The sequence below is a fragment of the Chinchilla lanigera genome, unplaced genomic scaffold (genome assembly GCF_000276665.1).
Source record: "Chinchilla lanigera isolate Chin_1 unplaced genomic scaffold, ChiLan1.0 scaffold00154, whole genome shotgun sequence".
NCBI classification, from domain to species: domain Eukaryota; kingdom Metazoa; phylum Chordata; class Mammalia; order Rodentia; family Chinchillidae; genus Chinchilla; species Chinchilla lanigera.
This window is the reverse complement of record NW_004955555.1, coordinates 1,075,004-1,085,209: the sequence shown is the minus strand read 5'-3', so window position 1 is coordinate 1,085,209 and position 10,206 is coordinate 1,075,004.

Here is a 10,206-nt window from a genome sequence, read left to right as displayed (position 1 = left end):
AAAACATATTAACAAATAGACATCCATTTACAAAATAGCATAAGAACAATACAAACAAAACAGTTACAGACAAAGTGGTAGGAAATTAACCATGGTTGTTGTATTACTTATTGATATCTTCAAAGTGGTTTCTCAAGAAAACAAATGCAGACATACAAGATTGATCAAACAGGTAATCATTAACTGTTCGTTTCTGTAGCATGATAGAAGACAATAGTACAACTATGTTAGCTAGGTCCCATTCAATCCAGCTATTCTCCTTCTGGATATTTTCCCAGAAGATCTGAAAACATCATATCACAGTGATATATGTGCACCTATGTTCATAGCAACGCAATTTGTAATTGCTAAACTGTGGAAGCAGCCCAAACGTCCATCTGCTGAGGACTGGATAAAAAAATTGTGGTACTTTTATGTAATGGAATATTACTCAGCTATAAAGAAAGAAAAACTCAAGGCTTTTATGGGTAAATGGTCACAACTAGAGACCATACTCATAAGTGAAATAAATCAGACCTGCATGTGTAAGAATCATATTGTCTTACTAGTGTAAGACCTGAAAGAGTGAATAAAAAGTAGGAGGTATGATAGACATTTGTGAAACGAAAGGAAAATGTTCAAAAGTAAAGAGCAACTAGGGCGTGGGAAAAGAGAAGGGAAAGAAGGGGAAATTACATAAGTATGAAAATCAGCTCATTTAAAACATGTACAACTCTTTGAGAGAACAGGAACAAGAAGACTACTCACTTACTTATTTTATGTGGTTTTACCAGCTTCATGTCAAAACCAGACCAGGAAAGCTTAAGGAAGTAATATTGCAGGTCCTTCTCATGAAAAAAAAGGGGAAAATCTCTAATCCAGATCCCACCAAAATCAATCAGGAATTAATGCCTTGAGTTTATTTCTCATGAATGCAGATGAATTCCACACTTCACAATCAACTGCTATCTCTGAGGACATTAACAGATAAACTATAAAAGTTATAATTGTCAGAAAACAAAAAAAAATGGCCTTTGATTCATATCCACTTGGGATTTGAAACAGAAAGCAATGACAAACTATGAAAAGAGGAGAATTCCTTCACAGGCATATATAACCTCCTAAATAAAAGTTATGGCTAGGGGCTGGGGATGTAGCTCAGTGGAACAAGCACCTGCTTGGCAAGAGCAGGGTCCTGAGTTCGATTCCCAGTCCCCCTCAAAAAAAAAAAAAAAAAAGAAAAGGTGTCAGACATAAAAGTTATGGCTCGATGTGGGAATATTCTTCTGTAATCCCAGCTACTCAGAGCCTCAGGGAGGAGGATAAAAAATTGGAGGTTAGCCAGGGCAATTTAGTGAGACCCTATCTCAAAATAAAAAAATAAAAAGGGCTGCAAATGTAGCTCAATTCAATACCCAGTACTGAAACCCAAAAATGCTCATGAGACCCCACTGATTTGGACTTGGGTATATATTGATTGCAACAGAACAAACCAATATGGAGTCATTCATGCTAAGTGCAACTAATTCACAATGCACTCATGCAACAAATGGCTGAGCTTCTGCTCATTATGGCAGTTGAGTTACAGTCGGTCATAGGTGTCAGGCATAGGCAGCTGATTCAATCAAAGCAAAGCATTTAACTTCTTCACCTTACTTCTGTCTCTAAGCCACCATTCCATTTTCTACCCATAAATACCACTGGACGATGTGGCAGACCCATAATTCTTTAACCTTGTTCTGGTTCTGAGGGCTGTCTGAGTCTAGAAGCATGCATATAAGCTGATTATTACACACACACTCACACGCACACACACACACACACACACACACACACATACACACACACATGAATACACACCATGGGCCTCAAGAGGAGCCTGCAGGATCCGAGACAGCACCAGGCAGACATCAGGAGCAAACAGAAAGAAGGATGTGCACAATGCCCTGGACAGTCAGCTCAGAGACTCTGTAGGGCTGAAATGCAGGTGGCAAGGTTCAGAGAGGGCGGGAGTGTGGGCGTGGGAGTGAGTGGGGAGCTGGAAGAAGGAGCACTGTTCCCAACATAGAGCACAAACTGTACTCCGCAACAGCTGCGCATACAGAGAAGATTTCCTAGGCCAGGCTGGGGGCGTCCCCAATGCCAGCCCTGCACTAGGCGAGGGAATCTGAAGTCTGTGCTCCAAGTGCCTGGGATTGAGGTTGACAGTGACTCCAAGTGGAACCTGCAGCTCCAAACTAAAAAGGCTGTGCCTACAAAATCAGAAAGGGCCTTCATCTTTCCTATTGAACTGCAAGTCCCCGCAACACAATCACCACCATCTCAATTACATTAGTAAGTTCAATGATTTCTTGGGCTCCTCCCCGTATAAAGCTCACTAGCAGACACTTGCAGGGTGGCTGGCAATAGTCCCTGCCTGCCTCCTTCTCTCTGCTCAGCTATCACACCTCCTGGGGAATGACTCATGATCCGCCCAGCCCCTCACACCGGTGGGGACAAGAACGCGGTGAAGACCGGGGGGTATCAGAAGAGCTGGGTGGCAGACAGGGCTACACAGTGCGATAAGGATAATGTGCTAGTGTAGGACTGAGGGCCTCAGCCATGAAGAGTTTGCAGAGACAAGGTTGGATTTTCAATAGAACTTCTCCAGCCCATGGATTCAGTCTTAGGATTTATCAAGCTGTGTATTTCCTGGCTGCCTGAACCTTGCCTCTCCCACCTCCAGCAATGGCAGCCATTCCCCATGTCCACCTGCCAGGGCCCACCTGGGTTCCTCTGTGGTCTGTTCCTAGGAAGAGATCCTGGGACCTCTTCTACCCTGCATAGTGATGGTGGGAGAATTCACCTGCCCCAGATACTGCTGGAGTTGGTGGGCAGGACCACACATTCCTACCTCATGTTCCTGGCTCTAGGTGACAGAGAAGTTCAGAGACTCCCTGTCCCATCAGGCTCCGATGGGAATCTGCACCACAGTGGCCACCACGTCCCTCCTGATTTTTTCCAGGTGAGGGCACTGCTTACGGGGTCTGGGAGAGCCTGTCTCTTGCTATAGTAGGCCCAGGAGAAGGTTCTCCAAAAGCCCTGTCAAGGTCTAGATCTCAAATAACAAAGACTTTGAGGACACCAACTTTCCCCAAGGGGCCACACATAGGCAGAGACAGCTGTACCCTGGGTATCTAACCAGTGTGCCTGGAACCACCCCCTGCCTGATGATGTGGGCCCTGGTGTTGGTCTCAGGTCACCAGTCCATGCCACTGCACCTTCCTCGTAAGGTTCGTTCCTTGGTCCCTGTCTTGGTTACTTTTTTCTCATTGCTGAGACAAAATACTTGACACCCAGAATTAAGAAAGGAAAGGTTTATTTAGCTCACAGTCTGTGGAGGTTTCAGTCCATACTCGGCTGGCTCCAAGGCAGAGTGGCACATGGCAGAGGGCAACACTTCATGGTGGTGGAAAACAGCAAAAAGCAGCAAGAGCAAAAAGCGGGGAGTGGCAGCAAGCAGCCTCTTTCCCTCCCTTATATTGTATGCAAACTACCCGCCCCAGGGCACGTGTAGCACTCACACCCATAATCCCAGCATTGGACCATGAATCAATCATAAACTCTAGAAGCCCTCCCCATGACAGCATGAGGCTTTGGAGGACATCTAGACACAAGCCATAACAGTCCCTGATGCCTGTTCCTGGAGCTTCACTCTGGTGAATCTGAAGCCTGTCTTGAGAACCACTGCTGGACAAGTGTTATGCTTTGTGTTTGCATGGTCCCCTCAAATCCTCATGCAGTCATGGGGCAGCCTTCTAGATACTTGATTTATCCGTAGTTCAATGCTTGGACTATGGGTGCAAATGCTACACCTGCCCTGGGGTGGATAGTTTACATGTGTAAGGGAGAGAAAGAGGCTGCTTGCTGCTGCTCCTCCCTTCTGCTCTTGTTGCTTTTGCTGTTTTCCGCCACCATGAACTGTTGTTGCCCTGTGCCATATGCCACCCTTCCTTGGAGCCAGCCAAATGTGGACTGAAACCTTCACAAACTGTGAGCTAAGTAAACCTTTCCTTCCTTAATTTTGAGCGTCAGGTATTTTGTCTCAGCAATGAGAGGAAAGTAACTAAGACAGCAAGGAAAGCAGCTGCATTTGTCTCAGGGATGGCAAGGGCCTCATGAGCTCAGGGAAGGGCCTGTGATTCCTCTGTGGATGCTTCCTGCTGGAAAAGCAAAAGGACCAGGAGAGGGGAGACGTGAGGCTGATGCTGCACAGAGGTCAGGGATTGGTGGGAGAGGTGGAGAGGAGCAGCGTGAGGGGCGGCTCGCGGTGAGCTGCGCCATCGGTCGGGCACATCAGCCACCCGACCCACAGAGCAGGGCCCAGGCAGCTGCAGTCATGTGCCCAGCGGCCGGTCTTTTTGTATTCACAGCAGGCCTTGATTGGCCCTGGGTTTTTCTTTGTGCGATCTGGGTGTGCTTAAAGCATTGCCAATGTAACAGCCATAACTTTGGGCTGTCTTTTTTCTCAGCCGTTGTCCGTGTATCTTCATCTAGATCCTGATGGCTGAACACACAAGAGGCTGTGTCCAGCAATTGGGTCACGTGAGGCTGGGGTCCCACTTTTAAACCTACCCGCATCTTTGAAAATAATGAGTTGCTAGCTTTTCGTGGAGTTTTGGAGTATTTCTTAGGCTGAGGATTATAAAGAGGAGGGTGAGGAGATCTCCCTCTGTGTGTGTGTGTGTGTGTGTGTGTATATGTGTGTGTGACTGATGAAGTAGGAGAGATCCACACCCCCTTGAAAGACAGGATCAACAATCTTACTTGACTTTTGTTTTTAAAAAGATGTACATAATTCATAACTTAGACTGTCGTTGTATAGCCTACTAGCAAGGAGGCTGAGATCTGTGGGGTGTTTCCCATAGAGTGTCCTGGGTCCTATGGAGAGAAATGACTGCCCCCTGGGTCCTTCAGAGGACGTCTCTCACAGAAGGCGGCACAGCCATGAGTTCACAAAGCATCCTGTGTGAGACTCAAGCGCTAGACAGACATCTCTGTCTGAAGCGATGGTTGCACCTGTGTCTTCCCTGGAGCTCGCTCAGCCTTTTAACTGTCCATATTATAGCCCACTGACCCCTGAGAGAGAGGGGTAGGGGCTCCTGGGAGCTCTCTCAGCCACTTGAGGAAAGGTAGATCAAGGTGGAAGCCTCCCCGGGTTCCCCTGACCATCTGGGAAACAATCTCTCTTACAATCATCCCATCAATACTTCAGTGCTTTGTTTTTTGTTTTGTTTTTTTTTTGTTTGTTTGTTTCTCCGGTACCGGGAACCGAACTCATGACCTTGTGCTTGTCAGGCAGGCACTGTGCCGCTGAGCTAAATCCTCAGCCCCGCTTCAGTGCTTTGTTGAAGGCAATAGAGGCAGAAATTTCCTTCTGCACTTGAGAAGAGGGACATGAAAAGCATAAAAAATAATTACCTAAGTTTTTGAAACAAGGAGGGGATCCACTGTGCCTCAAAAATCCTTCCTCACACCTTCAAGCTAACTGCTGACCTATTTTAGTAGCCCTGCAGAAGTTTTTCTCCAGACCTCCCAGAGTGAAACAACCTGGGCGCCTTGGAACCATAGTGCTTAGACCGCTGCTCATCTCCTCTGTTCATTGGTGGTCTTCTCAGGGTGGCAGGCAAGTCCTGCACTTGTGCAGCCTGAGACCAAGGACCTCTCTGAGTTGCTGCACCAAACTATGTGATCAGCTAGAGCTTGTGGTAGACTAAGATCCCTGGGTCCTTTTACTTTCTTCACTTTTATTCTCTTTAGAAAACTTGTATAAATCATGGAAGCAACAAGATCCTTTATATGCTTTGGACAGTAGGGGAAAACACTGCTCCAACACAACTATTTAACCTTGGTGTGCATTCCCCCAGCCCATCTCTATACTAACTGAATTTCCAATGAAAATAGAAATTCACATTTCCATGTGTGTGAATATCCATATTCTTAGATCAAAGGAATATGTTAACCTCACACTATTCTCTTATTTACTGGGTATAGTAAGCCCTTGACTTACAAATGAGTTCTGTTCAGAGAGAATGTTCTTAAGTCAGATTCCCTTGTAAGTTGGACATAGTGAGTCTTATACTCTTTTGACACAAACACACAATGTAGCTTTTGGATTTTTTTTTTTTTTTTTTTTGCCTCTTTGTCTTTTTGAGACAGGATCTCACTATGCAGTTCAGGCTGGCCTTGAGCTCACTTTGTAACCCAGGCTGGTCTCGAACTTGCAACAATCCTCCTGCCTCAGCCTCCCGAGTGCTGGGATTACAGGAGTGTGCCACCACACCCGGCAACAAATATACAACGTAAAGCATTAAAAAAGTGTGCATTGTACAGTAGGCACACAGCAGCACAACTGTGACAATGTCCAGCAAACATGTGAACTACTTCTGCAATTTCTTCAAATCTATGGATATTCATAATTTGAGGTCCATTAGTATCTGTAAAATCACAACTCAAACCTTTGAAAGTCTAGGACTCATTGCTGCGTTTGACAGTGTGGGGTACACAAGGACAAATTTGGCCCCTCAGCATTAGGGAAAACCCCAAATCAAAATCCCAGAATAACCAAAAGCTCTCCTGTTCTGAAACCTGCTCTAACATTCAAGGGCATTTTAGCTTAAAATGTAAAAGTAACAATTTCCACAGAAATGCAAAGGCAAAGTCAACCAAGAAGAGCGACAATATTTCAATGAATTATAAATTCAAAGAGAGCAAAAGTGTGAGGGCCAGGGACACACACACCTCCTCCATCTATGATGAAGCTAAGAATTAAAAAGAAAAGCCCTGGGTTTTCTGGAGTGAAATCTCTGACATCTGAACTCTTGTCACAAATAGCAACTAAGTTAATTAAAGAAAATAACCTCTTTCTCTTTTCTAGAGGTGTTGGCTTGTAATTACACAATTCTTCCTGAGCCCTGGTTTCCTTCAGATGTGTTTATTCTGCACATCTGCTCCCCCCAAACCTGCTTACACACAGGAATCCTAAAGAGCAACCCAACAGGCGTACAGAGATCCGCCCTCAAAACAGATGAGAGCAAGATCCGCCCTCAAAACAGATGAGAGCAAACAGCCACGGAGTTCTTTGGAAATCTTGGCTGGCAGTTCTTGTACATAAAAGTGCTCCTAAAGCAGAAAGCATTTAACTACCATATTTATATACGGTGGGACTGCAGAACACTCCGGCACAGGAGGTTTTATCAGTGGATTCTATCGAACATACAGGATCATCTAGAACAACTCCTTTCATCTTCCTCCTGTTTCTTCTTTGGCTGTCACACAGACACACAGTGTAGCTCCAGCAGCTGCCTTGAACTGTGAGATGACTCTAAAAAGAAAGCCACACTCTGAGGACCCTGAATCTCTAATGGCACAAGGGCACCATACCAGACATGGACTACTGACCTTTAGTACTGTCTTAGTTACTTTTTTCTCTTTGCTGGGAGAAAATACCTGACGCCCAATATTAAGGAAGGGAGAGTTTATTTAGCTCACAGTTTGTGGAGATTTCGGTCCATACTTGGCTGGCTGTGAGGCAGAGTGGCACATGGCAGAGGGCAACCGTTCATGGTGGCAGAACACAGCAACAACAAGTGCAAAAGGGAGGAGCGGCAGCAAGCAGCCTCTTTCCCTCCCTTACAAAGAAACAGGCTACCCCCACTCAGGGGGAATGTAGCACTCACATAATCTCCATGCCTTCACGGGATGTGTACAAAGTAAGCACCCTGGCTTCCTGCTGAGTCACTTAGCCAAACCTCTAGACTCCCCAAGTTGACACAATGTATCAACCATAACACTCCACCCCTTGTCAATTTGGCAATCAGACACATTTCTTTAGATCAGTTTCCAGATACAAAGACATGCTTATAACTATGCCTAACATGTTATAACTAACTCATGTACAACCGTAAAGGCACTAATTCCCTCACCAAAATAAAAGGTAAGTTTTCCTTGGGTGATGGTTATTCTTATCATTTCACAACTTGAACATTATAACACAGTTCAACAATCCTTAAGGACCAGTAGTAAGTCTACCAACATTATATTGCATTAAAACCATATTAGGGGAGAAATAGTACAGTTACAATCCTCTTTTCTGTAGCTGATCACCAGTCGTAGCTGGTATTTAGAACTACCTTCCTCTACTACCGATTCTGTATTCCCTTGACCTTCAGCCAGCACCTCAGTGAGTGAACCATACCTTTCTTCATTCCTGAAGGCTCTGGGCCATTTGTCATTGTGCCTATATTAGGTTGTTGTAGTTTCCCATTGACTTTAATAACAGGGCAAGGTAATACTAAGAGGCATCCTAAGGGATCTCCTGCACTCCACATATATTCTTCCCTTCCCCCATTGTGGAGTAGTAGTCCAATTTCCCCTTGATGATCTGGGTCAATTACTCCTGACAATACTGTGACTCCCTTTTCAGCTTGTTTCCTCAGAGGCATGAGGAAACCAAAATGACCAAGGAGAAATCTTAGCTTCCAGTTCGATGGTATCATTGTTGTGCTTCCTGTTACAAGCCTTCCCCCTTTGGAACTAAGACTTCTAAGCCAGCAGAACATAAGGTTGTGGGGACAGGAAGCAAGAATTTTGCTAATGGGTCACTAGGAGTAATGGTGAGTGGTACCATCCCCACTTCCACCCCTTGATTCCTAGACCCACGGATCTGGCTATGGGATTCACAGTGCCATATAGTGGGTGCTGATTCAAAGCATACACAGCCTTTTGAAGTACCTTACCCCAGCCCTGCAAGCTACTGCCACCTAGCTGGCACCTTAACTGTGTCTTCAAAAGACCATTCCACCTTTCTATCAATCCAGCCGCTTCTGGGTGGTGAGGAACATGATAAGACCAGTGAATACCATGAGCATGAGCCCATTGCTTTACTTCTTTGGCTACAAAATGTGTTCCTTGGTCAGAGGCAATGCTATGTGGAATCCCATGACAGTGAATAAGGCATTCTGTAAGTCCACGCATGGTAGTTTTGGCAGAAGCAGTACATGCAACAAAGGCAAATCCATATCCAGGATATGTTTCTATGCCGGTGAGGACAAAACGCAGTCCCTTCCATGATGGAAGTGGTCCAACATAATCAACTTGCCACCAGGTCACAGGTTGATCACCACGGGGGAATGGTGCTATACCGGGGACTCAGTGTTGGCCTCTGCTGCTGGCATGTTGGCATCATTCAGCAGGGGCGTAGCCAGATCAGCCTTGGTGAGGGGGAGTCCATGTTGCTGAGCCCATGCATAACCTCCATCCCTGCCACCATGGCCACTCTTAATGAGCCCATTGAGCAATGACAGGGGTGGGTGAAGGAGGTTGGCCACTATCCACAGACCCGGTCATCTTATCCATTTGATTATTAAAGTCCTCTTCTGCTGATGTCACCTTTTGGTGAGCATTTACATGGGAAACAAATATTTTCACATCCTTTGCCCACATGGAGAGGTCTATCCACATACCTCTTCCCCAAATATCTTTGTCACCGATTTTCCAGTTATGTTCTTTCCACGTTCTTGACCATCCAGCCAGACCATTGGCTATGGCCCATAAATCATTATATAGTCGCAGAGCTGGTCATTTCTCCTTCCAGGCAACCTGGTGGTCCCCCACTCCAGGGAGGTCACCATATTGATGCGGAACTTAGTGCGAACATTTGATCAGCATAGCGCACTGCAGCCCAGAACTCCTGGACTCAAGCGATCCTCCCACCTCAGCGTCCTGAGTAGCTGGGACTACAGGCGCGTGCTCCAGCAGCTACCCTGAACCGTGAGATGACTCTGAAAAGAGAGCCACACTCTGAGGACTCTTAATTTCTAATGGCACAAACCCACCATACCAGACATGGTCTACTGACCTTCTGTACCTTGTTTAAACCATGGCCATCCTTGAAAATTCAATTAGCAGAACAAACTCTCATTGATTCTAAGACCTGAGGCAGCATGGTGAAGGTAAGGAGAACCAGAAAACTTTACAGAGCATGTGATACTCAAGGTGAGGCTGAAGAATGACTGAAATCGTACCATACAGAAAGGGTTGAAAAGGAAGAACTGGATGTAGCTGTGTAGAAAGGCGCAAGGCATGAGAAAGCATTTGTTTAGAAGAAATAGCAGTGAGCTGGGCATGATGGCACACGCCTGTAATCCCAGCACTCAGGAGGCTGAGGCAGGAGGATCATTGTGAGTT